This window comes from Hypanus sabinus, unplaced genomic scaffold, assembly GCF_030144855.1.
Source record: "Hypanus sabinus isolate sHypSab1 unplaced genomic scaffold, sHypSab1.hap1 scaffold_262, whole genome shotgun sequence".
NCBI classification, from domain to species: domain Eukaryota; kingdom Metazoa; phylum Chordata; class Chondrichthyes; order Myliobatiformes; family Dasyatidae; genus Hypanus; species Hypanus sabinus.
The window spans coordinates 490,458-516,937 of record NW_026780749.1 but is presented as its reverse complement, the minus strand read 5'-3'; the positions used below and the strand labels follow the sequence as shown (position 1 = coordinate 516,937).

General features: G+C 45.6%; 1 long non-coding RNA gene across 1 annotated transcript; it reads left to right on the top strand.

The window, feature by feature from the left end:
- Positions 1–711: 711 nt before the first annotated feature.
- Positions 712–4,975, top strand: LOC132388076 (uncharacterized). The gene is made up of 3 exons (XR_009510138.1): positions 712–789; positions 1,895–1,948; positions 4,956–4,975. It is a non-coding gene; the product is annotated as an uncharacterized LOC132388076 (long non-coding RNA).
- Positions 4,976–26,480: the final 21,505 nt, after the last annotated feature.

The window sequence follows — 26,480 nt, the reverse complement described above, 5'->3', positions numbered from 1 at the left end:
GCTCACCCGGCCCTGTCCATCTGTAATGAGTGACCACTCCCGCCTCCTCCCGCTGTCAGACCCGTCCTGAGCCGGTGAGAGTTAGTGTGACCCGGACTGCGGCAGTCCCGCTCTACCCCGGCTCACCCGCCCCTGTCCATCTGTAATGAGTGACCACTCCCGCCCCCTCCCGCTGTCAGACCCGTCCTGAGCCGGTGAGAGTTAGTGTGACCCGGACTGCGCAGTCCCGCTCTACCCCGGCTCACCCGGCCCTGTCCATCTGTAATGAGTGACCACTCTCGCCTCCTCCCGCTGTCAGACCCGTCCTGAGCCGGTGAGAGTTAGTGTGACCCGGACTGCGCCAGTCCCGCTCTAACCCGGCTCACCCGGCCCTGTCCATCTGTAATGAGCGACCACTCCCGCCTCCTCCCGCTGTCAGACCCGTCCTGAGCCGGTGAGAGTTAGTGTGACCCGGACTGCGGCAGTCCCGCCCTACCCCTGCTCACCCGGCCCTGTCCATCTGTAATGAGTGACCACTCCCGCCTCCTCCCGCTGTCAGACCCGTCCTGAGCCGGTGAGAGTTAGTGTGACCCGGACTGCGGCAGTTCCGCTCTACCCCGGCTCACCCGGCCCTGTCCATCTGTAATGAGCGGCGGACACATCACAGACCAGCGGCCCCAGGAGCAGCAGCTCAGACTCAACTCTCCGTACAGAGTGAGCACACTCGGGCAGGAACATTGTTGGTCACCAGGGAAGTCGGACTGTGATTTCCCGGGACCACACTGAACGCCGGCCGGTTAAACATCAGAGGTAAGTGTTGTCTATGATTCTGCACAACTATTCAGCGTTTACAGCGAGACTCGGCTTTGGTCGAGATCGGGAGTGAATTTAGTGGTTGAAGGGACTCCTGACATGTTCATGTTAACGAGTCAATTACTGTCCAAATGGATTAAGATAAACAATCTCTTTGCCGTCAACCAGAAATACTCTGCTGGGTGATTTTTACTGAGTGTGAGCAGAAATCATTTTTCACCCCGGTAGTGACATGTGAAATATCCCACGGGGCAGTGACCCATCACCGATCTCTCTCAAACAAGAGAAATCAGCAGATGCTGGAAATCCGAGCAACACACACAAAATGCTGGAGGAACTCTACAGGCCAGGCAGCGTCTATGGAGAAAAGAACAGTCGACCTTCGAGACCCCAGCTAATGTACGTCATTGGTTCTATCACTCTTCCCTGTACCACAAAGAGTTAAACTTTCCTCACGCTTGAATGACAGTGTTTTCACCAGAACACTGGAATTTAGGAGGATGAGAGGGGATCGGATTGAAACATATAAGGTTATTAGGGGATTGGACACGCTGGAGGCAGGACACATGTTCCCGAGGCCACAAGAGGCCACAGTTTAAGAATAAGGGGTAGGGTATTTAGAGCAGGGTTGAGGAAAAACTTTTTCACCCAGAGAGTTATGGATCTACGGAATGCTCTGCCTCAGAAGCCAATAGAGGCCAATTCTCTGGGTGCTTTCAAGAAAGAGTTAGATAGAGCTCTTAAAGACAGCGGAGTCGAGGGATATGGGGAGAGGGCAGGAACGGGTTACTGATTGCAGGTGGTCAGCCATGATCACATTGAATGGCAGTGCTGGCTCGAAGGGCCGAACGGCCTACTCCTGCACCTATTTTCTATTGTCCATTGTCTATAAAACTGCTCCCTCTGGCACCGACAAACATTCCACTCCCAAAATCACTGAGATCACATTTCATCTCCATGGAGATGTCTGTTGGAGACAGAACGTACCTTGTACAAAAGAACAGGATAGGGAGAGAACCGCTGATAAGGCTGTGTGTTTAGTTAATGATTATCATCAGGAGCTGACTGAACATTAACCAGGTTGTGTTCATTACTTACACAGTAACACAGCCTCACTGGGACAGGGTGGTAACCGAACCTGGAGCCGCTGTACAAGGTAAGAAGCTCTATATATTGAAATATAAACATCACAAAGACTGTTAGCCACTTTTATGAACACGAATGGGGTTGATAACGTATTGTGTTGATCGATATTAGAACTGTACCGAATTGCTTTTAAATGAATTAATAATTCCTTTCGTCTAATTGAATGCACCGACTTCCTGTGCATGTCCCGCGGGAAACCGGTGTAGTTGGCGGTGTTATCGGAAACGTCGCACTTTCAACCCAGCTGCGAATCATCAGCAAAGGCTCGGGAGGTGCGAGCGTCCCGCATCTCGGAACTGTCCCCGGGCTACTGCTTGCAGTAACAGGAAGCCGATCCGTCCACACTCGGGGCTTTACCGATCCCCGACCGAGGGAACTGAGGATTCGCTTTGCTTATTCCATCGCAGGCGGGATCGACACTATCTGTCTACCATTTACGGTATTTCAGTAGGTAGCTGCAGGGAGAGGGCGAAATTATGAGAACTACCCACTCTGCAGTTTATAGCAGGTGGTGGGGGCTGGGAGGGGTGTAAAGATGTGATGGTCCATTATATAGTCGGTTGGTGAGACCTGTTGTGGATCAACACCTGCAGTGTTGTTTCCCTTCTTTCAGAAGTGTGTCGGTAGGTGGGAGACCAAAAGAAGGCTTGACAGAGAGACACACACAAAATGGTGGTGGAACGCAGCAGGCCAGGCAGCATCTATAGTGAGAAGCACTGTCGACGTTTCGGGCCAAGACCTTTCGTCAGGACTAACTGAAAGGAAAGATAGTAAGAGATTTGAAAGTAGAGGGGGAGGGGAAAACGCGAAATGATAGGAGAAGACCAGAGGGCGTGGGGTGAAGCTGAGAGCCGGAAAGGTGCTTAGCTAAAGGGATACAGAGCTAGAGAAGGAAAAGGATCATGGGACGGGAGGCCAAAGGAGAAAGAAAGGGGAGCACCAGAGGGAGATGGAGAACAGGCAGAGTAATGGTCAGAGAGAGAGAGAGAGAAAAGGGAGGGGAAATTAAAAAAAATATATCAGATTGTACTGAAAGCAGGCACCGCCAGTTGGCAATTGAGATGTTCTCTCTCTTTCTCTCTCTCTCTCTCTGTCTCTCTCTCTCTCTCTCTCTCTCTCTCTCTCTCTCTCTCTCTCTCCTCTCTCCCCTCTCTCTCTCTCTCTCTCTCTCTCTCTCTCTCTCTCTCTCTCTCTCTCTCCTCTCTCTCTCTCTCTCTCTCTCTCTCCTCTCTCTGGGTCTGGTGTCTCATTGGAATGGCCTCCGTAATATTCAGCTGAAGCAGATTATTACAATTAATACTGTAATCTGTGCACTGTAATGGTCTTTGAAGGACAAGTGAGTGAGATGCTACAGGTGAGAAGCAGGATTAAGGTGCTGAAATCACAGACCAGATCGATCACAGTAAATTCAGCATGTGAATTTTATTAAATCTCCCATCAACATCCTTTGGCTGACAAAACACATCTAGTAAATTTAATGCTAAAGGGATTCATCATCATTCAGTAAAGGGAAACAGCTCAGCTATTTGTAAAGTATGAGTAACAGCGAGGAACACAGTGACAGGAGGAAAGTAACAGACACATTAATCATAATTTTATCTGATCGATCGTTACTTATTCCTAATAAGTGAACACTAATTTCAAGGTGAAATATATTCTTATCTTGCTGTACTCATTAGGGTGTGGTTATCTCCAGTTTGTAATCTCGACACAGTTGTTGCCTTGCACGTTATTGTAATGGCCCCATTGTGGACAAATATTGAAGTTTGCTTTATCAAAGGGCTGACTCTGAGATCAGTGGAGCTCCAGACATTTGCGGCACAGTTAAATCTGGCAAAAGGGACTGTTCGGTGTTCAAAATCATAACTTTTCACCAGAGTTGACAGTGCCCGTCCTGCAGCTGTGCTTTTCCTGTAAGATCACGGGGACCTTTGCCCTCGCCTATCGCTACGTTTATAGTCTGAAAAATAATTGTTCCCCAAATATACAACAAATTAATGCCAAGAGAAAATCTGCAGACGCTGGAAATTCAAGCAACAAACACAAAATGCTGGAGTAACTCAGTAGGCCAAACTGTACAGAAAAGAGTACAGACGATGTTTCAGCAAGACCGGACAAAAAAAGAGATGATAGGTCAGAGCTAGAAGGAGGGGGAGGGGAGTGGAGGAAGAGGCAGAAAATGATAGGTGAAACTGGAAGGCTGAGGGATGAAGTAAAGTGCTGGGAAATTGATTGGTGAGAGATGCAGGGCTGGAGAAGTGGGAATCTGATAGGAGAGGACGGAAGGCCATGGAAAAGGAACAGTGGGGAGAAGCACCCAATGGAGGCGATGGACAGGCAAGGAGATAAAGCCAGAGAAGGAAAGGGGGATGGGGAATGGTGAGGGGAGGGGTGCTATTACCTGAAGTTTGAGAAATGGATATTCATGCTATCAGTTTAGAGGCTACCCAGACGGAATATAAGGTGTTTCTTCTCCAGTCTGACTGTTTCCTCATCATGGCAACTGAGGAGGCCATATATTGACATGTCAGGATGTGCATGGGAAGTGGAATTAAAATGTCCGGCCACTGGGAGATACCGTTTTTTCTGGCGGATGGAGTGTAGGTGTTCTAGAAAGCAGTGCTGCCAAAAGGTCTCGGCCCAAAATGTCGACTGTTCTCCATAGATGCTGCCTGGCCCGCTGAGTTCCTCCAGCATTCTGAGCGTGTTGCAATGAATTAGTGTGTTGACACCAACTGAACGGAGCCGGGATGCGGGTCGCGGTTGCTCCCTGGCGCAGATCGAATTGTGGACAGATACTGGATGTAATCTGTGTCACCGTGCACTGAGGCACAATAGGAAGCCTGGACCGAACAGCACAATATAATTATTTGCTTGAATCAGCTTTTGTGTCATATAATGCGCTGTGGATCAGGGTGTGGAATTACATGCTGAATGATGTGAAGCCCAGGTTTACATGTCTGTTATCAACTGAATCTTGCTCACGTTGTGTTCACTTACTGTTTGCACCCACTAAGTTCAGGGACTCGGACTCGCTGGAACAGAAAGAGAAGCTCAGCACCATGTACACACAGAGACCGTACTGGGTGGGGAACGTTGTGATGTTTCAATACGTCCCTCGTCAGGAGAGGATTTCCAGTGTTTATCCTGTTCGATATCGTCTTCAAAACTGTGTGGCATTAGGGACATGGAAGCATTTTTTTACTGTGTGTGTGTTTTTAAGGAAAACAGACATGCATCTGGCAGTGATACTTAAAATAAAGTTTCCTGTACTAAGTTTCAGTGGGTGTTGATACAAATATCAAAGTCTGCATTCCGTGGGCAGTTTAGTATGTACCTCCTGTACTTAATAAAGTAGCTGCTGAGTGTATGTTTGTGGTCTTGGACATGGCATCAAAGTTTACGGAGAGAAGGCCAGGAACTGGGATTCAGACACAGATTGAACAGAAAGGATCAGCTATAATTGAAAGGTGGAGCAGACTTGATTGGCCAGATGTCCTTATTATGATCCTATGTCTTAAGCTCTTATGGTCTTCAGCTGCTGTAACCCGTTCGCTGCCAAGTTCAAAATGTTCAGTGATCAGTGATGCTTTTCTGCACACTGCTGTTGCAGCCTGTGCTGATTATAGTTACTGTGCCCCCCACCCCCCGGTAGCTTGAATCAGTCTGGCCATTCTCCTCTGGACTCTCTCATTAACAAGGTGTTTTCCCGTATAGTACTGCCACTCATTGGATGTTTGTTTGTTTGTATTTCGCACCATTGTCTGTAAATCTAGACAGTTGTGCGTGACAATCCAAGAGAGATTCCTACTACTCCGGCTGGAAACAACAATCATTCCACTGTCAAAGTCACTGAGATCACATTTTTCTCGAATCTGATGTTTGTTCTGAACAACATCTTGACATCTTGACCATCTCTGCATGTTTTCATTAAAGTAACTGAGCTGGTGCCACGTGATTTGTTGATCAGCATTAACGAGCTGGTGTACAGGTGCACTTCAAAAAATTACCACAGAGTTTATTTCCGAATTAGTCAACCCACTCACCCTCATCCCGGGTATTATCAAGAATGAGATCTGGATCTATTTATTCATTCCCCTGTTTCCCACAACTGGATGGCATAGACAAGACCGTGAGCAGAACATTGTCGTGATGACAAGGGTGGGTTAATCTTAAGGGAACGTATCATCCTGAAATCTATGCATACTAATCGCGAAGTGCAAACACATTTGAACTTGGGGCAGTATCGCACTTCCCTGTCAGAGACGGGATATTGAGGCTGAAAAGAACAGCAAAAACTATTTTATCGGTGACACATGGGCATCATGGAAATGGTAATGTGCAGCACACAGAAACTTAATTCACCTCGTCAGGGGAATTGTACTGTGAGGCGATCAGGCTCAAATGCTTTACAATTCAGAATTAACGTTGATCACTGAAGACGTAGAAGATGTGCTGTAGATCTGTTGTTTCAGTAGACAAATTGGAGTGGATCCAGGTCACTGTTCAGACAGGAGCTGATATGCTTCAACACCAGCCCCTCAAAACACTTCAACTGTGGATGTTAGTGCCACAGGGCGATAGTCATTGAGGAATTTAACCACACTCTTCTTGGGTACCGGTATGTTTTATGTTTCTGTTCGGAGACACAAGGAGTTTGTCACCCCTAGGTTGCAGGAGGAGAGTAACTTGGTGACTGTCGGCGGAAGGTAGCGAAATGAGCAGCCCCGTGGGCCCCTTGGACGTGCCCCCAATAATACTTAGAGTATACACCGAGCGAGAGGGACGACCTATCAGCTGGAAGCGCAACCTCTGGGTCTCTGGCTCAGAAGAGAACAGAAGTGAAGAGGTCAACAGTGGGTATAAAAGATTCCATAGTCAGAGGAACAGAGAGGAGATTCTGGATGTATGTTGCCTCCCAGGTGACAGGGTCATGGATGTCTCAGATCGGGTCCATGGCCGGGTGAGCAGCCAGATGCCTTGGTGTATGACATGGGCAGGAGAAATGAAGGGGTTCCTGGGAGATAATACAGGAAGCTCTGTGTAGAAAGCTGAGAAACAGGACCTACAATGTAGTAATCTCTGAATTGCCTGCTGTGCCACGTGCCAGAGAGGTCAAGATTAAAATGATTTGGCAGTGGCTGGGGAACTGGTGCAGGAGGCAGAGGTTCAGATATATGGACAATTGGGATCGCGTCTGGGCAAGTTATGACCTGTACAAAAGGGAAGAGTTACACCAGAATCCCAGGGGAACCAATATCCTTGTGGACAGGTTTTCCAGAACCTGGGTAGTTAGTTCACAAACAGAGGCAGTGTACAGTGATACTGCTAGAAAGGCGAGGCTGATGATAGGGCAAAACTACAGTCAATGGGATGAGCTGCAACGTACAACGCAGACAAAGTGGGCAAGGGAGAGTACAAGACTGACGGTGTTACAGTTGAAGGCGAGCAGTATACGGAATAATAGATGAATGCAGCAAAGTTACAGATTGGCATGTATTATATTGTGGGTGTCACTGAATCGTGGCTGAAAGAACATTACAGCTGGGAGTTTAACATCCAATGAGACACACTGTATCGAAAGGACAGAGAGGTCGGCAGAAAGGGTGGCGTGACTCTTGATGAAAATGAAATCAAATCATTAGAAAGAGGTGATATAGGGTAGCAAGGTTTTGAATCATTGTGGGTAGAGCTAGGAAACTGCAAGGGGACAAAGACCCAGATGGGGATTATATACAGACTCCCACACAGTAGTAAAGACATTCTCTAAAAATTCCAACGGTAGATAGAAAATGTGTGTCAGAGGGGCAATGTTACGATAGTCCTGAGATATTTTAACATGGTAAATTTGGGTTGTTATGGTCTTTTATTACCCCACTTATCACGATAGCATGTCTAGAGTTTCCACCAGTTCAATATTATCTACAAGATTGCTTGTATTTACGGATGCGTGTTTTTTTTTAAATTCTGTGTAATTTTGTGAGCAAAGACGGTGTACATCTGGCAGTGATATTTAAAATAATAAAATCCTGTAGTAAATCTCACTGGCAGTTTTTGAAATTATGGACGTCTACACTTAGCGGACAATTCTTATCTACTTCCTGTCCCTAATAATGTGGCCTCTGAGTGTGTGTTCGGAGTTTACCGCGGCTGTACCCCGTCCAAATCTGATGTTCGGCGTTCAGTGATGCTCTTCTGCACCCCGGCTTTTGGAGCGCATGGCTATTTAAGTTACTGTCAGCTTCCTGTCGGATTTAATCAGTCTGGTCAATCTCCCTGATCTCTCCCATTAACAAGGCATTTCACCCTCAGAACTGCTGCTCACTGGATTTTCTTTCATTTTGTTTTCACACCATTCGCTGTAAACCGAGCGACGTGTGCGTGAAAATCCAAGGAGATGATCAGTTTCCGTAATGCTCATGCTACCCTGTCTGGCACCAGCGATCATTCCACAGTCAAGGTCACTTAGACCACATTTATTCCAGATTCGGATGTTTTGCCTGAACAACAACTGAACCCCTTGACCATATCTGCATTCTTCTATCCTTTGAGTTGCTGCCCCGCGATTAACAGATTCCCTTTGATGAGCGGCTGTACAGTTGTACCTAATAACACGGCCATTTAGTGCATTTACAATTTATACGGGCCCTCACCTATCTCAAAAGTGAATATTGGTGAGATTTGGTGCTGATTTTTCTGTTTCCAACAACAGGTTGTCGCTGACAAGTCAGTTTGGGTGGGAGGGGGTGGGGTGTGGGGTGTGGGGGGTGGGTGGGAGGGAGAGGGAGAGGGAGGGAGAGGGAGGGAGAGAGGGGGAGAGAGAGAGAGAGAGAGAGAGATCCTTCTGAGCTGCGCCGGTGTGCGGCTGCACTGTAATTAAAATGCTCTCGTCACGGAGCCTCTGTTGCAGTGAAGATGGATTAAAATGCAGCTGGAAAAAAATCATGAAATCTGAGTTTTTCTTTGTTGCACTACAATTTATCATATCCTTCCATTAATGGATAAATACAAAAGTATATATTTTCTGTCAGTCCATTCTAAATGTTGATAGATGTGCATTGCAAAAACACACACATCTAAGATGTCGCGCTTTTTCAGGCCGTGTGAAAATATCCGGCTCAGAGCAATGGTTGATTCACGCAGCGGCAAAAATAGCAATTAGTGGGAACATTGGAGACCGGGCCATGTTAGATTTTATGCATATTAATCACGATTGAATATGATACATTACTGTGCTTCATTATAATACTTTATTTGATATTTTATATCATTAGCTACCTTGCCTTTATATTTCACCTTATATCTGCTTATTCTTTTTTTAATTTCCTTCTTTTGATTATTAAAAACTCCCCGATTCTCCAGCTTGAACTATTTTCTATCTAGGATGACATCTTAAATCAGGATGTAAATAGACCAACAAAGCAGGAGCTGCACTGAAACTGATGTTGGGTAATTATGCTAACTAGATACCCGACCATTTAGTGGGTGAATGGTTAGGGCAGAACTCCTTAAGTTTAAGTCAGCTATAGAGAATTAAAGTGTAGACTTTGCGGGAGAGTAAAGAATTGGATGAGGGTAAATTACAAATGAACTAAGCACGAACTATAGAGAGTTAATGGGAGACATCTGTTTCTGACAAGTCCACATCTGACATGTGGAGGGTGTTTAAAGTCCATCTGCATGGAGTATAGGATGGGTATATTCCTGTATGAAGAGATGAAGAGATTGGCAGCGTCAGAGAACCTTAAATGTGGAGAGAAGTGATGAATTTAGTCAATCAAGAAAAGGAAAAGTATGCAAAGCTCAGGAAGGTCGAATCAAACAGAGCCCCTGGGGATGTGTGTGAGGACCTTAATGAGTAAATTACATCAGTATTTACCAAGGATAAAGACACGGAGGATAGGGAGATCAGGCAGGAGAGTACCAGTATGCTCGGGCATTTTGAAACAAAGAAGGAGACAGTGTTTGGTTTCTTAAAGTGCATTAAGGCATATAAGACTCTAGGGCCTGACGGGATATACCCCAAGTTACACGGAAAGGCCAGTGGAGAGATTGCTGTGGCATTGATCAATATCCTTGTGTCCTGCCTAGCCACCAGCAGGCTCCTAGAGAACTGGCGAGTACCTTATGTTGATCCATCATTCAAGACGTGATCGAGGGAATAATCATGATGAGCATTAAACTGCCGAGATACAGTCGGCTATGAACCAAGGGCTGATAAATGAGACCCGTGTGGACAGTGAGTGGATGGTCAGAACAGGTATGGTCGGCCAAAGGCCTGTTCCCATGCTGTGTGATCCACCACTCCGGACATGCTAAATTAACGATGGTGGCACCGCAAGGCATTGATTTCAAATCTCCACACCCCTCTCCAACCTGAAATAAACCAGACTGCACCCCTTTGTCACCACTGTGAGTATCTGTTTCAGTCAAGGTAGCAAAGAGATTGGACACGTCAGCTAAACAACTGGCAACCGATGAAGTTTCTGTGTCTTCTTCCATTAATGTTGCTGCCTTCCAGCAAAACTAACCCTCTCACTGTGTCAGAATCAGTGATTAAATCCAGCCCAAAAAACACTGTGCTTTCATCCCTGCACATTGTAACTTGAACCATCTCACTGAGGGTCTAAAGGAGACACAACCCCTGCCCTCTGCACATGTGATCACATCTCCCCTGCGTCTGACATTTCAAATACCCTCAGAATGGTTTTCTGATTCAGTCTGAAGGTTATGGTACATTCAACTCGTTCTCAGAGCTGACAAACCATGTCTTCCCGCAGCTGGTTCCACCTGTTCGTGTGTCCTCTTTCCTCCACCTCCAGGGAAGCTGCATTTCCATAAGACCATAAGACCTTCCAATCAGGCACCGATTCATTAATGCTGGAATCTTTCCTGTAACACCACGGGCTCGTAGCCTGCTAAGCAGCCTCGAGTGTGGCACCTTGTCACAGGCCTTTCGAAAATCCAAGTACCCAACATCAACATATTCACCTCTCTCTAACCCGCCTGTTATTTCCTCAATATCCGAATATCCTGCTACTAATTCAATATGCCAGCAACAACATCCGACAAATAAGAGACCCCGTGATTTTAATGTTTCGAGTTCTTCCATCACTCACTGATGAAAAGCGGTTGATATATGTATAAAGTAAATGCGCTGTCAGTCAAAATCACCAGCGGGAAATAGTCTAAATTTCATATGATGGCGCTGTGATCCTGCAATTTGTTTCCAGTAAGTGAACAATAAACTGAAGGAGAAGGGCATCCATATCTTGCTGTCGGCTTTGAACGGTAGTTATCTCTGGGAGATGGTAATCTCGGCACAGCCGCTCCCCACTTGCCCATTACCCTAATAGTACAACAGCGCATAGCTGTTAAGGGTGGCTTTTAAATTAGCCAACTTAAAATCAGAGCAGGTCCAGGTTACGGGGGCACAGTTAAATCTGGAGAAAGGGAATGTCCGCTGATCAAAAGAGGACATTATTCCAAATACATAATATTCCATCAGAGTGGAGAGCGCCCTTCCTTCTGCTGCCTCTGTGCAATAAACCCACAGCGATATTTGCCCTGGGCTGTCGCTGGGGTTTATAATCTGACAATAAACTGGTCCCGAGGTGAATAATAAATCCAAGCGACAGCAACAACCGAACGGAACCAGGATGCGGGTTAAGATTCCACTCTGGAGGTGATAAAATTTCACGCACTGAAGTATTAATTCTAGTTCGGACCACAAGTTAGAAAGACTAATTGAAGCAAGGTGAGTCTTTGTGTGGTTTAACACAAGCGTTGTGGAACAGGGTGTGGCGTTACATGCTGAACAGGGTGAAGTTCAGGTTTATGAGTGTGTTATCAACTGAACATTGCTCAGGGTGTGTTCACTTACTGTTAGGGATATTAATTTTAGATGCTCGGATTCGCAGAAACCAGACCCAGGTGTTCTGCATCAGGTAGGAACATGGACTGTATTCGGGAGTGTTATGGAGTTTTAATAAGTCCACTTGTAACGGCAATATTTCTAATGTTTCTATCATATAAAAAAATGGAGGGTTATGGGGTAGTGTGGCTTTAGTACTTTTTTAAAGATTACATGAGTCGGCACAACATGGAGGGCTGAAGGGTCTGTACTTTGCTGTGGTGGTGGTGTTCTTTAGTTCTATCAATATTATCATTGAAATCGCGCGGCTTTACGGTTCTGGGTGTTCGATTATTCTGTATATGTTGTATACGGTGTTTTAATAAGCCCATTTGTAATGGCAGTATTACTAATAATTCTACCATATCAATATTATCATTGAAATTGCACGGCTTTACGGAAAGACGAGGTAGATCCGGCAGTGATATTTATATTAACAGATATTGTGGTAATTTTCACTGGCTGTAGATAAAATTAGCAAATTTTACACTCATTGGGCACTTTACTATGAACGCCCTGTACCTAATAATGTGACCGCTGACTGCATGTCCGGGGCGCTTCCGCTGCGATTGCCCGTCCACTTCAACGCTGACCACTGCGCTGTATTCGCTGGCATTCGACTAAGACGGGGGGTTGATTGCATTCGATGTTATTTAGGAGGTGAGGAGATTTTTTCCACTGGTGGTTAGATCCATTGAGTTGAGCCATTGCTGGGGACATTGAATATCACACGGAGTCTAGACAGGAATGTGGAGAACACGTTTGCTACTGTAGGGGGAGCTGAAACAGATGAAGATAGTTGAGGTTATTTTTCTGAGCTGGAACGTGTGTCTCTTTGAAATTCTCTTCCACAAAGGTAAAGAGAAGCAGAGCTTTCTTTCAATGTGTTTAATTCCGCCGAACACAGATTCTGGACAGACAAGGGAGTGAAGTGTTGCAGACGGTCGCAGGGATGTGTCACTGAGATCACAGTCCTGCTAAATCCTGCTGAGAATGGCGGAACAGGAGTGAGGGGCCGAATGTCCTGTTACTAATTCAACATACAAGCCGCACACTCAGAGATCAGAGACAAAGTGAATTTAGTTTCTGGTGTTTCTCCATCAATCTCAGACGTGGAACAGTAGATGTATTTGTAAAATAAGGGCAATGCCTGCCAAATTGGCCAGCAGGAAATGATCATAGTTTCATTTGATTCTATGTTGACATGGTGACTTGTTTCCAGTAAGTGAGCAATAAAGTGAAGGGGAAGGGCGTTCTTATCTCGCTGTCGACTTTGACCGGTTGTTATCTCGGCACAGTTGCTGCACAATTGGCCCATTACTGTAATGGACCAACTGCGGACATCTGTTATAAATGGTTCTTTCCAAACAGGTTGACCTTCAAGTCAGCTCCAGGCATCTGGGACACACTTAGGGAATGTCAATGTTCAAAACGAAACAAAGTATAAATGACTCCAAATGCAGAATATTTTACAAGAGTTGACAGCGCCCTTCCTTCTGCTGTCTCTGTGCAATAAACCCACAGCGATCTTTGCCCTGAGCTGCAGCTCGAGTTTATAATCCGACAATAAACTGGTCACAAGGTGACCAATAAATCAAACGGACGACACCAACAGAACCGAAGCAGGATGCAGGTTGTTCTCCATCCCTGGAGTAGATCAAATTTTCCACAGAAAGGTCGCGCAATGAAGTGGTACTTTTGGCTCTAACCACATGTTAGAAACGAGTTTTTGCGTTTTTCACTACAAGCGTTGCAGAACAAGGTGTGGCTTAACATGCTGAATAGCCTGAAGTTCAGGTTTATGAGCATGTTACCAACTGAACATTGCTCAGATTGTGCACACTTACTGTTAGGGTCTCAGATGCTCGGATTCACTCAAACCAGACTCAGGAGTCCAGCACCAGGTTAGCACAGGGGCTGGACTGGGCTGTTATGGTGTTTCAATAACCCCACTTGTCACTGTAATTATTTCTCGTTTTTCTACCGTATCAATACTATCATTTGCTATTCCAGGGGAAGCTGAAACAGGTGAAGGTAGATGATGTTATTTTTATGAGTTGGAACTGTTTTCAAAGGAAATGAGAAGCAGAGGTTTTTTTCAATGTTTTAAATTCCGCAGGGCACAGTTTCTGGACAGACAAGGGAGTGAGGTGTTCCAGGCGGTCGCACGGATGTCCCACTGCGATCACAGACCGGTTGTGATCATTGGGAATGTCGGAACAGGACTGACGGGGCGAATGTCCGGTTACTAATTCCACACGCTATTTGGGGTGGTAGTAGTGTGTGCTTGGATTTCTCTTCCTCAAATGAAACAAGAAGTAGGGATTATTTTCAGTGAGTTTAATTCCGCAGCGGAGAGATCCTTGACAGACAAGGAAGTGAATTGGTCCAGGCGGTCGCAGGCATGAGTCTCTGAGATAACTGTCCAGCTGTGATCATAGAGAATGGCGGAACAGGACTGAGGGGGCGAATGTCCTGTTACTAATTACACATACCAACAGCGCACTCTGACAAATAAGAAACGTAGTGAAATTCATGTTTTTCCCCATCGTTCTCTGACGAGGAACGGTACAAGTACTTGTAAAATAAATGCGATGTTGGTTGATGTATGTCTGAAGTAAATGGGTTGCCAGGCAAATTCCCCATCGGGATATGATCATAATGTCATATGATTGCTACTGTGTGTATCTGCCTCCACCACTGACTCAGGCAGTGTAGTTCACGCACCAAACACTCTCTGAGTGAAAATAACTTCCTCTAATATCCCCCTTGAAATCCCCTTACCTTAAAGCCATGTCCTCTTGTGCTGAGCAGTGGTGCCCTGGGGAAGAGGCGCTGGCTATCTACTCTATCTATTCCTCTTAATATCTTGTACAACTCTATCATGTCTCCTCTCATCTTCCTTCTCTCCAAAGAGTGAAGTCCTAGCTCCCGTAATCTCCCTTAATCCATACTCTGTAAACCAGGCAGCATCCTGGTAAATCTCCTCTTTACCCTTTCCAATGCTTCCACATCCTTCCTATAGTGAGGCGACCAGAACTGGACACATACGCCAAGTGTGGCCTAACCAGAGTTTTATAGAGCTGCATCATTACATCGCGACTCTTAAACTCTGTACCTCGACTTATGAAAGTTAACACACCATAAGCTTTCTTAACTACCCTATCTACCTGTGAGGCAACTCTCAGGGATCTGTGCACATGTACTCCCAGATCCCTCTGCTCCTCCACACTACCGAGTATCCTGCCATTTACTTTGTACTCTGCCTTGGAGTGTGTCCTTCCAAAGTGAACCACCTCACACTTCTCCGGTTTGAACTCTGAGAAGTGCTACTTCTCAGCCCATTTCTGCATCCTATCAATGTCTCTCTGTGATTTTCGACAATCCTCTACACTATCTACAACACCACCAACCTTAGTGTCGTCTGCAAACTTGCCAACCCACCCTTCTACCCCCTCATCCAGGTCGTTAATACAATTCACAAAAAGTAGAGGTCCCAGGACAGATCTTTGTGGGACACCACAAGTCACAACCCTCCAATCTGAATGTACTCCCACCACCACGACTCTCTGCCTTCTGTAGGCAAGCCAATTCTGAATTCCCTGGATCCCATGCCTACTGACTTTCTGAATAAGCCTACCGTGTGAAACCTTGTCAAATGTCTTACTAAAATCGATGTTTGGAGAAGGAAGGAGGAGGATCCGAACGGGATTGCGGCGGGAGCCATCTTGAATTTTTCTCATTCTCATCGGAGTTAAGAGAGGTGGGACTGCGCAGGCGTGTGACGTCGGGCTGTGAAGCGGGGAAGATTTAAAAAGCACACAGCCTTATGCAGTGGGCAGCGTCGTTTTGAGGGTAGCGGAGTGAGGCGGGAGCAGAGAGAAGGCTAAAGGGCTTGGGTTCAATGGGCTTAGGCGGAAGCGGGCGAGGCAAGGTAGGTTTAGGTTTCCGTATTTCCTGTTATTTGAGGAAAGGGGAAGTATGAGTGTGAGGGCAGCTTGTTGTTCTCTGTGTCGGATGTGAGAAGTCCTGGAGTCTCATAGCCTCCCGGACGTCTATATTTGGGCCAAGTGCGCCGAGCTGCAGTTCCGAAGGGACCGTGTTAGGGAACTGGAGTTGCAGCTCGATTGCATTCCTCTGGTCAGGGAGAGTGAGGAGGTGATAGAGAGGAGTTACAGGCAGGTGGTCACACCGGGAACACAGGAGGCGGACAGGTGGATCACTGTTATGAGAGGGAAGGGCAAGAGCAGGTACTAGTGAATACCCCTGTGGCTGTCCCCATTGACAATAAGTTCTCCTGTTCAAGTACTGCTGGAGGGGGCAACAACAGCTACACCTCTGGCAGAGTCTGGCCCTGTGGTTCAGAAGGGCAAGGAAATGAAGAGGAAGGCAGCAGAGATAGGGGACTATAGTTAGGGGTTCAGACAGACGATTCTGTGGACACTGGAAAGAAACTCAGATGGGAGGAGGAATGTACTGGAGAGTACCGCAGTGGCTGTACCCTTTGACAATAAGTACTCCTGTTTGAGAACTGTTGTGGGTGGGGGGACAGCCTACCTGGGGGAAGCAACAGTGGCCGTACGTCCGGCACAGAGTCCGAAGCTCAGAAGTGTAGGGAAAGTAAGAGGAATGCATTAGTAATAGGAGACTTGATAGTTAGTGGGTCAGATAGGCGATTCTGTGGACGCGATCAGGAGACCCGGATGGTAATTTGCCTCCCTGGTGCCTTGTGCCTATGTTTCTGATCGCGTCCAAGATATCGTGCAGTGGGAGGGAGAACAGCCAGAGGTCGTGTTACATGTAGGTACCAATGACATAGGTAGGAAAAGGGAAGAGGTCCTGAAAGGAGAATATAGGGAGTTAGCAAGGCAGTTGAGAGGAAGGACTGCCAAGGTAGTAATCTCGGGATTACTGCCTGTGCCACGCGGCAGTGACAGTAGAAATGGAACGAGGTGGAGGATAAATGCGTGGCTCAGGGATTGGAGCAGGGGACAGGAATTCAGATTTCTGGATCATTCGGACCTCTTTTGGGGCAGGTGTGACCTGTAAAAACAGGGCGGGTTACACTTGAATCATAGGGGGACTAATATCCTTGCGGGGAGATTTGCTAAGGCTACTAGGGAGAATTTAAACTGGAATGGTTGGGGGGTGGGGATCAATTTGAAGAGACTAGGGGAGAGGAGGTTAATTCACAAATAGAGAAAGCTAGTAGACAGTGTGTGAGGGAGGATAGGAAGGTGATAGTGAAGGGGAGCGCTCTGACTGAAGATGTAGGGGAGAAGGAAGGAAAAGATAATGAAGTTGATTGCATTGTTAGGGATAAACGGAGAGGAAGAGGTGGAGAGTTTCTTAAATTGATCTATTTTAATGCTAGGAACATTGTAAGAAAGGTGTATGAGCTTAGAGCATGGATTGATATCTGGAAATATGATGTTGTAGCTGTTAGTGAAACATGGTTGCAGGAGGGTTGTGATTGGCAACTAAGTATTCCTGGATTTCGTTGCTTCAGGTGTGATAGAATCAGAGGGGCAAGAGGAGGAGGTGTTGCATTGCTTGTTAGAGAAAATATTACAGCGGTGCTTTGGCAGGATAGATTAGAGGGCTCATCTAGGGAGACTATTTGGGTGGAATTGAGGAATGGGAAAATGTGTAGTAACACTTATAGGGGTGTATTATAGACCACCTACTGGGGAGCGAGAATTGGAGAAACAAATTTGTAAGGAGATAGCAGATATTTGTAGTAAGCAAAAGGTTGTGATTGTGGGAGATTTTAATTTTATACACATAGACTGGGAAGCCCATTCTGTAGAAGGACTGGATGGTTTGGAATTTGTAAAATATGTGCAGGATAGTTTTTTGCAGCAATACCTAGAGGTACGGACTAGAGAAGGGGCAGTGTTGGATCTCCTGTTAGGGAATGAGATAGGTCAGGTGATGGAGGTATGTGTTGGTGAGCACTTCGGGTCCAGTGATCACAATACCACTAGTTTCAATATAATTATGAAGAAGGATAGGTCTAGACCCAGGTTTGAGATTTGTGATTGGAGAAAGGCTAACTTTGAGGAGATGCGAAATGACTTAGAAGGAGTGGATTGGGACAATTTGTTTTTTGCGAAGGATGTAATAGAGAAATGGAGGTCATTTAAAGGTGAAATTTTGAGGGTACAGAATCTTCATGTCTCGGTTAGGTTGAAAGGAAAGGTTAAAAGTTTGAGAGAAACATGGTTTCCAAGGGATATTGGAAACTTTGTTAGGTTCAAGAGAGATAACTACAATAAATATAGGCAGCATGGAGGAGATGGGGTGCTTGAGGAATATAAAGAATGTAAGAAGAATCTTAAGAAAGAAATTAGAAAAGCTAAAAGAAAATATGAGGTTGCTTTGGCAAGTAAGGTGAAAATGAATCCAGAGGGTTTCTACAGTTATATTAATAGCAAAAGGATAGTGAGGGATAAAATTGGTCTCTTAGAGAATCAGAGTGGACAGCTATGTGTGGAGCCGAAAGAGATGGGAGTGATTTTGAACAATTCTTTGCTATTCACTAAGGAGAAGTATATTGAATTGTGTAAGGTAAGTGAAACACGTAGGGAAGTTATGGAAACTATGACCATTAAAGAGGAGGAATTGCTGGCGCTTTTAAGGAATATAAAAGTGGATCAATCTCCGAGTCCTGCTCAGGATATTCCCTAGGACCTTGAGACAGGTTGGTGTAGAAATAGCAGGGGCTCTGACAGAAATATTTCAAATGTCATTAGAAACGGGGATGGTGCCGGAGGATTGGCGTATTGCACATGTGTTCCATTGTTTAAAAAGGGTTCTAACAGTGAACCTAGCAAATATAGGCCTGTAGGTTTAATGTCAGTGGTTGGTAAATTAATGGAAAGTATTCTTAGATATGGTATATATAATTATCTGGATAGACAGGGTCTAATTAGGAAGAGTCAACATGGATTTGTGCGTGGAAGGTCATGTTTGACAAATCTTATTGAATTTTTTGAAGAGATTACGAGGAAAGTTGATGAGGGTAAATCAACATATGTTCTCTATATGGACTTCAGTAAGGCCTTTAACAAGGTTCCGCATGGAAGGTTAGTTAGGAAGGTTCAATCGTTAGGTATTAATATTGACATAGTAAAATGGATTCAACAGTAGCTGGATGGGAGATGCCAGAGAGTAACGATGGATAACCACTTGTCAGGTTGGAGGCCGGTGACTAGTGGTGTGCCTCAGGGATCTGTATTGGGTCCAATGTTATTTGTCATATACATTAATGATCTGGATGATGGGGTTGTAAATTGGATTAATAAGTATGCAGATGATACTAAAGTAGGTGGCGTTGTGGATAATGAAGTAGGTTTTCAAAGCTTGCAGAAAGATTTAGGCTAGTTAGAAGAGTGGACTGAATGATGGCAGATGGAGTTCAATGCTGATAAGTGTGAGGTACTACATTTTAGTAAGAATAATCCAAATAGGGCATACATCATAAAAGGTAGGGCGTTGAAGAATGCAGTAGAACAGAGTGATCTAGGAATAATGGTGCAAGGTTCCCAGAAGGTGGAATCTCATGTGGATAGGGTGGTGAAGAAATCTTTTGGTATGCTGGCCTTTATAAATCAAAGCATATTGTACAAGAGTTGTGATGTAATGTTAAAATTGTACAAGGCATTGGTACAGTTCTGGTCACCGAATTATAGGAAAGATATCAAAAAAATAGAGAGAGTACAGAGAAGATTTACTGGAATGTTACCTGGGTTTCAGCACCTTAGTTACAGGGAAAGGCTGAACAAGTTAGGTCTTTATTCTTTGGAGCATGAAAGGTTGAGAGGTGACTTGATAGAGATATTTAAAATGATGAGAGGGATAGATCGAGTTGACGTGGATAGGCTTTTTCCATTGAGGGGAGGGGAGATTCAAACAAGAGGAAATGATTTGAGAGTTTAGGGGCAAAAGGTTAAGGGCAGCACGAGGTGCAATTTCTTTACTCAGTGCGTGGTAGTTGTGTGGAACGAGCTTCCAGTAGAAGTGGTAAAGTCAAGTTTGGTATTGTCATTTAAAGTAAAATTGGATAGGTATATGGACAGGAAAGGAATGGAGGGTTATGGGCAGAGTGCGGGCCACTGGGACTAGGTGAGTGTAAGCGTTGGCACAGACTAGAAGGGCCAAGACGGCCTGCTTCCGTGCTGTAATTGTTATATTGTTATCTGGTTAAATATAGATCACATCCACTGCACTACACTCATCTATATGCCTGGTCAGCTCCTCAAAGAACTCTATCAGGCTTGTTAGTCACGATCTGCCCTTCACAAAGCCATGCTGACTGTCCCGGATCAGACCGTGATTCTCTAAATGCCCAGACATCCTATCTCTAAGAATATTTTCCAACAGCTTTCCCACCACAGACGTAACGTAAGGCTCACTGGACTATAATTACCCGGACTATCCCTACTACCTTTATAGAACAAGGGGACAATATTTGCCTCCCTCCAATCCTCCGGTACCATTCCCGTGGACAACGAGGACATAACGATCCTAGCCAGAGGATCAACAATCTCTTCCCTCGCCTCGTGGAGCACCCTGGGGAAGTAGAAGTGGAGAAGCGTCAGACCCGGGGACTTTTCCTCCCCAATGTATTTTAACAACTCCAACACCTCCTCTCACTTAATATCAACATGCTCCAGAACATCAATCTCACTCATATTGTCCTCACCGTCATCAAGTTCCCTCTCATTGGTGAATACAGAAGAGAAGTATTCACTGAAGCCTTCGCTCACTTCCACAGCCTCCAGGCACATCTTCCCACAATTATCTCCAATCGTTCCTACCTTCACTCCTGTCATCCTTTTGTTCTTCACATAATTGAAGAATGCCTTGCAGTTTTCCCTTAACCTACTCGCCAAGGCCTTCTCATGCCCCCGTCTTGCTCTTCTCAACCCCTCCTTAAGCTCCTTTCTTGCTGCCCTATATTCCCCAAAGGACCCATCTGATTCTTGCTTCCCAAACCTCATGTATGCTGCCTTCTTCCACATGACTAGATTTTCCACCTCACTTGTCACCCATGGTTCCTTCACCCTACCATTATTTATTTTCCTTAACAGAACAAATTTATCCCTAACAACCTGCAAGAGATCCTTAAACATCGACCACATGCCCATTGTATATTTCCCTGCGAAAGCTTCAACCCAATCTACACCCGCAAGTTCTAGCCTTATAACCTCATAATTTGCCCTTCCCCAATTAAAAATTTTCCTGTCCTTTCCGATTCTATCCATTTCCATGATAATGCTAAATGCCAGGGCGCGGTGATCACTGTCCCCCAGATGCTCACCCACTGAGAGATTTGTGACCTGACCCATTTCGTTACCTAATACTGGATCTAGTATGGCATTCCCCCTAGTCAGCCTGTCAACAGACTGTGACCGGAATACGTCCTAGACACACTTAACAAATTCTTCCCCATCTAAACCATTGGAACTAATCAGGTGCCAATCAATATTAGGGAAGATAAAGTCACCCATGATAATCCTGTTATTTTTGCATCTTTCCAAAATCTGCATCCCAATCTGCTGCTCAGTATCTCTGCTGTTACCAGGGGGCAATAGAATACCACCAATAGAGTAACTGCTCCCTTCCTGTTCCTGACTTCCACCCATACTTACTCAAAAGAGGACACTGCTATATTACACACCCTTTCTGTAGTTATAATAGTATCCTGTACCAGTAATGCCATCCCACCTCTATCCCTTTTAAAGCACTGAAATCCAAGAATATTGAGAATCTATTCCTGCCCTGGTGCCAGCCAAGTCTCTGTATCGGCCACTATATCATAATTCCATGTACGTAACCAAGCTCTCAGTTCATCGCCTTTGTTCCTGATGCATATTGTATTGACGTACACGTACTTTAGCCCTTCTACCTTATTAAGTTTACACCCTTTTTTTCTGCTTCTCCTTCCTCGGAGATATGTTAGATCTGGCTTTACTCCATGCACTTCTTCCACTGTTCTAACGGTCCGGGTCCCATCCGCCTTGCAAATTAATTTAAACCCTCCCGAACCCTGCTGGCAAACCTACCTCCAAGGATGTTGCTCCCCCTCGGGTTCAGGCGCAACACATCCAATCTCTACAGGTCCCAAATTCCCCAGAAGAGAGCCCAATTATCCAAAAATATAAAGCCCTGCCCCTTGCACCAACTCCTCAGGCACGCATTCAACTGCCATCTCCTCCAATTCTTAACCTCACTATCACGGAGCAATGGCAGCCATCCTGAGAACGCCACCCTTAAGGTCCTGTTCTTCAGCCTTCTGCCTAGTTCCAGAATCTCAGGACCTCATCCCTCTTCCTGCCTATGTTGTTGGTACCAACATGTGTCACGACTTCTGGTTACTTTCCCTCTCGTCCCAGGATGTCATGCACCCGGTCAGAGACATCCCGGACCCTGGCACCCGGGAGGCAACAAACCTTGCGCGTGTCATTCTCACATCCAGAAAATCTCCTGTCTGCTCCCCTGAGTCTCCAATGATGTCAGCTCTCCTCCATCCCATCCTTCTGCACCACAGGGTCAGACTCAATGGCAGAGGCCCTGCTACAGTGGCTCACACCTGGCCGGTCGTCCCTGCCAACAGTATCCAGGACGGTAAACATATTATTCAGGGGAGTGGCTACAGGGGTTCTCTGCACTACCTGTCTACTCTCCTTCGCTTTCCCCCCTCGGACTGTCACCCAACGACCTGCTTCAGGCAGCCTAGGTGTGACAACCTTCCTGTAGCTCTCATCTATGACTGCCTCATTCTCCCTTATGAGTCGAAGGTCATCCAGCTGCTGCTCCAGATTCCTCACACAGTCTTCCAGATGGACCAGCAGCGAACACTTCTGGCAGATGTGACTCTGCGGGAGAGTGGAGTTTCCCCAAGACTGCCACATCTCACAAGAGAGGCACATCACCGTCTCAGGAGGCATTGAAAATACTACCTGTGAACAAGCTCGCCCTCCACCTCTTCTCGTTGAAGCCTCCCGAGTCAAACCCTCAAAGCTCCGCTCCTTCACTGGCCCACTCACTCACTGGCCGCTTTCCACTAGAACTGCGTACACTCCCTTCAGAATTTCCAAAGAAGCAACTCAGGCTGTCTAATATTTCCTCACCATTGCAATGGGGGATATTTATTTGTTTTCCATGTACAGAGGTTGAGTGAAAATCTTGTCTTCAGTATTGTCCACACAGATCAATACATTGCAGCAGTACATTGAGGTAAAACAAATCATTCTGGTTACAGAGAAAGTGCAGTGCAGGTAGATATGTGGTGCAAGGTCACATCGATTTAGACTGTGAGGTCAGGAGTCCACTCATCACGCTGTTCGCTTCTAACAGCAGAATGGACACCGTCCTTGAGCCCAGTGGCATGTTTCTGTTTTATTTTATCTTCGACCCTGTGAAGCATTAGAAGTGAGAAGTGTTCAGGGTTGTAGGGAGCTTTCCTTATGTTGGCTGCTTTACTGAGGCAGTGGGAAGGGTAGAGAGAGTCAATGGAGGGGAGTTTGGTTTCTATGATGTGCTCAGCTGTGTCCACAGTTCTCCGCTATTTCATTCAGTTACAGGAAGAGCAGTAGCTGGATAAAGATGTGAAATGCTGGATACGTTGTGTGGTGCATTGATAAAGTGTGTAGAGTAGATAAGGACATATACCAAAGTTCCTATTGTTTGTTCTGGCTTTGTTATATTGGAAACTGTTATCTACTAGTGCGTAATATTATTTCAGGATCTGTGTATTGCTGGAGGACCATCAGAGATTGCCCTTGATCAACGATCGTGTTCAAACTCTGCCCAGCCTGTATCCCGTCATTTCAATGATATATATCAACCATCTTGTTCAACCTCTGTCAAGTCTGTATCCTCCACCTCAATGATATATATCAACCGTCTTGTTCAACCTCTGTCCAGTCTTTATCCCACCACCTCAATGATATATATGAACCGTGTTGTTCAACCTCTGTCCAGTCTGTATCTCACCACCTCAATGATATATATCAAACGTCTTGTTCAACCTCTGTCCAGCCTGTATCCCACCACCTCAATGATATATATGAATCATCTTGTTCAACCTCTGTCCAGCCTGTATCCCACCACCTCAATGATATATATAAACCATCTTGTTCAACCTCTGTCCAGCCTGTATCCCACCACCTTAATGATATATATCAACCATCTTGTTCAACCTCTGTCCAGTCTGTATCCCATTGCTGCAATGATATAGTTCAGCAATCTCTCTTTCAAACTTTGTCTTCATTGTGATGTTTTGTTTTGCATTTTTCCAGGGTCGTTTTTGTCTTCTTTTTTTTAGTTGAACACAGCACGTGGCAGGGTAAGAGCAGCCATTTCAATTTTAGTTTCACCGTTACAAAATGGCTGCAATGTTAATCTTTGTCATAATGGAACTCATAGCATCTGATGTTGAGTTTGTTATTTCCGTTTACGGTTATTTTCGGTGAGACGTTTCCTCCGTTTCCAGGGTAACGGCCCGTCAGGTTTGAAGCAAGTGTTGCACTTTGTTTATCGCTCTGTGGTCACCGCTTCTCAGCGTAGAGACCTTGGCCTCGGGAGGAAATGCAACAGAGTGATAGAGGGAGGAAAGGATGCTGTGAGCATTGTCTCTGTGTGAAGTGTTGCACCAGGGTCAGAATGAACTGATAACCAACAAATTGGTTGGGGTTTGGTGGCATTTACAGTCTAGGGTGGCAATCAGTAGCTAACTGTGCCTTAAAATGAAGAGGCAGAAAATATTACCGTTGCAGGAAATTTAAAGTAAGCAGGTGAAAATACTGGAAACGCTCAGCAGATCGGCAGCATCTGAGACAGGCTCAGTTCTTGAACGGTCTTCAACCATTTGTCCTTTCAGAGACGTAGTCTGATGTACTGAGTTCCCAGCATTTTCTACTTTATAATTTTACATTTTGTTCCGGCTACACTGCAGGAAACATGGCAGCCGGCTCTGCTGGCAAGATCCCACACAGCAGGAAGATTGTGATCAAACGTGTTCGGTTTAGCTGCTGGGGTCAGGCTGCACTGTATCCGCATCCTCTATACAGACCGGGGAACCAGCCTGAGCACCGGCCCCGGCAGAGGGTCATTAGGTTCCAGTTCCACCTCATTTTGTGAATGATAAATGACAGGAACACCACGACAAATCACCAGCACCAAAGCGTCTTTGTATGGGTGATGATATTGGGCTGGTGACTCTGATGATCTGGAATTGGCAGTATACGGGCTTCAGTCCAGGTTGGCGATTCGACAATTGGGATCGAAATGTTTACAGTCTGCAGTGAAGCTGAAGTCTCGGGCAGTTGGGCATTTGTTATGGGAAAATCACCGTCTGCACTGCCCAATAGGACATCATATCTGTCAAGTATTTTGGAGATTATTTAAGAGTTAACTAGGGAGTTGGGTGAAGTTGGGCAGTGATGTTGTTCACCTGAACGTTAATCCTCTGAACTTTGGTAAAGTTTGTATCAATATCCCACATGGCAACTGACCTGGATGGTTCAGTCACGTGGGATTCATGGGGAGCTGGCGAGGTGGATTCACACCGGGCTCGAGAACAAGAAGCAGAGAGTGATGATTGAAGATGGTTTAGCGAATGGAGGCCTGTGACAACTGGGATGAGTGTGGCAGTGTTGATACCTCCGTAGTTCATTATTCATGCCATTGATATGTATATGAATGTACAAGGCACGATCAGCAAATTTGAAGTGAATTAATTTGAATTGATTTCTTACGTCCTTCACATACATGAGGAGTAAAAATCTTTACAATACGTCTCGGTCTAAATGTGCAATGTGCAATCAAAGTAATTCAAAAGAATTCAAGATAAATTAAACAGTCTATATAATATGGATTACCTCACATTAACATGAGTTAATTAGTCTGAAGTCCTGGTGGAAGAAGCTGTTCCGGAGCATGTTGGTCCTGTCTCTTATGCTGCGTTATCGTTTTTCGTATGGTAGCAACTGGATTAGATTGTGGTTGGGGTTAATCTGGTCCCCAATGATCTTTCGGGCCCTTTTTACACACCTGTCCTTGTAAATGTCCTGAATCTTGGGAAGTTCACATCTAGTGATGCGCTGGGCTCTCTGCACCACTGTCTGCGGAGTCCTGTGACTGAGAGATGTACAGTTCACATAACAGGCAGTGATGCAGCCAGTCAGGATGCTCTCAGTTGTTCCCCCATAAAAATCTACTTAGCATTTGGGGGTCGATACTGAATTTCCTCAACCGTCTGAGGTGAAAGAGGTGCTTTTGTGCCTCTTTCACCACACAGCTGATGTGAATATACCGTGCGAGATCCTCGGTGATGTGGATGCCGAGGAACTTTAAGCTGTTCACCCTCTCAACCCCAGATCCATTGATGTCAATAGGGTTTTACCCGTCTTCATTCCTCCTGTAATCCACAACCAGCTCCCTTGTTTTTGCGACATTGAGGGAAAGGTTGTTATTTTGTCGTCACTGTGTCAGGGAGATGACTTCTTCCCTGTAGGCCACATCATTATTGCTTGAGAGGAGGCCAATCAACATAGAGTCGTTGACAAATTTAATTAGCAGATCAGAGCTGTGGGTAGCGACACAGCCATGGGTATACAGG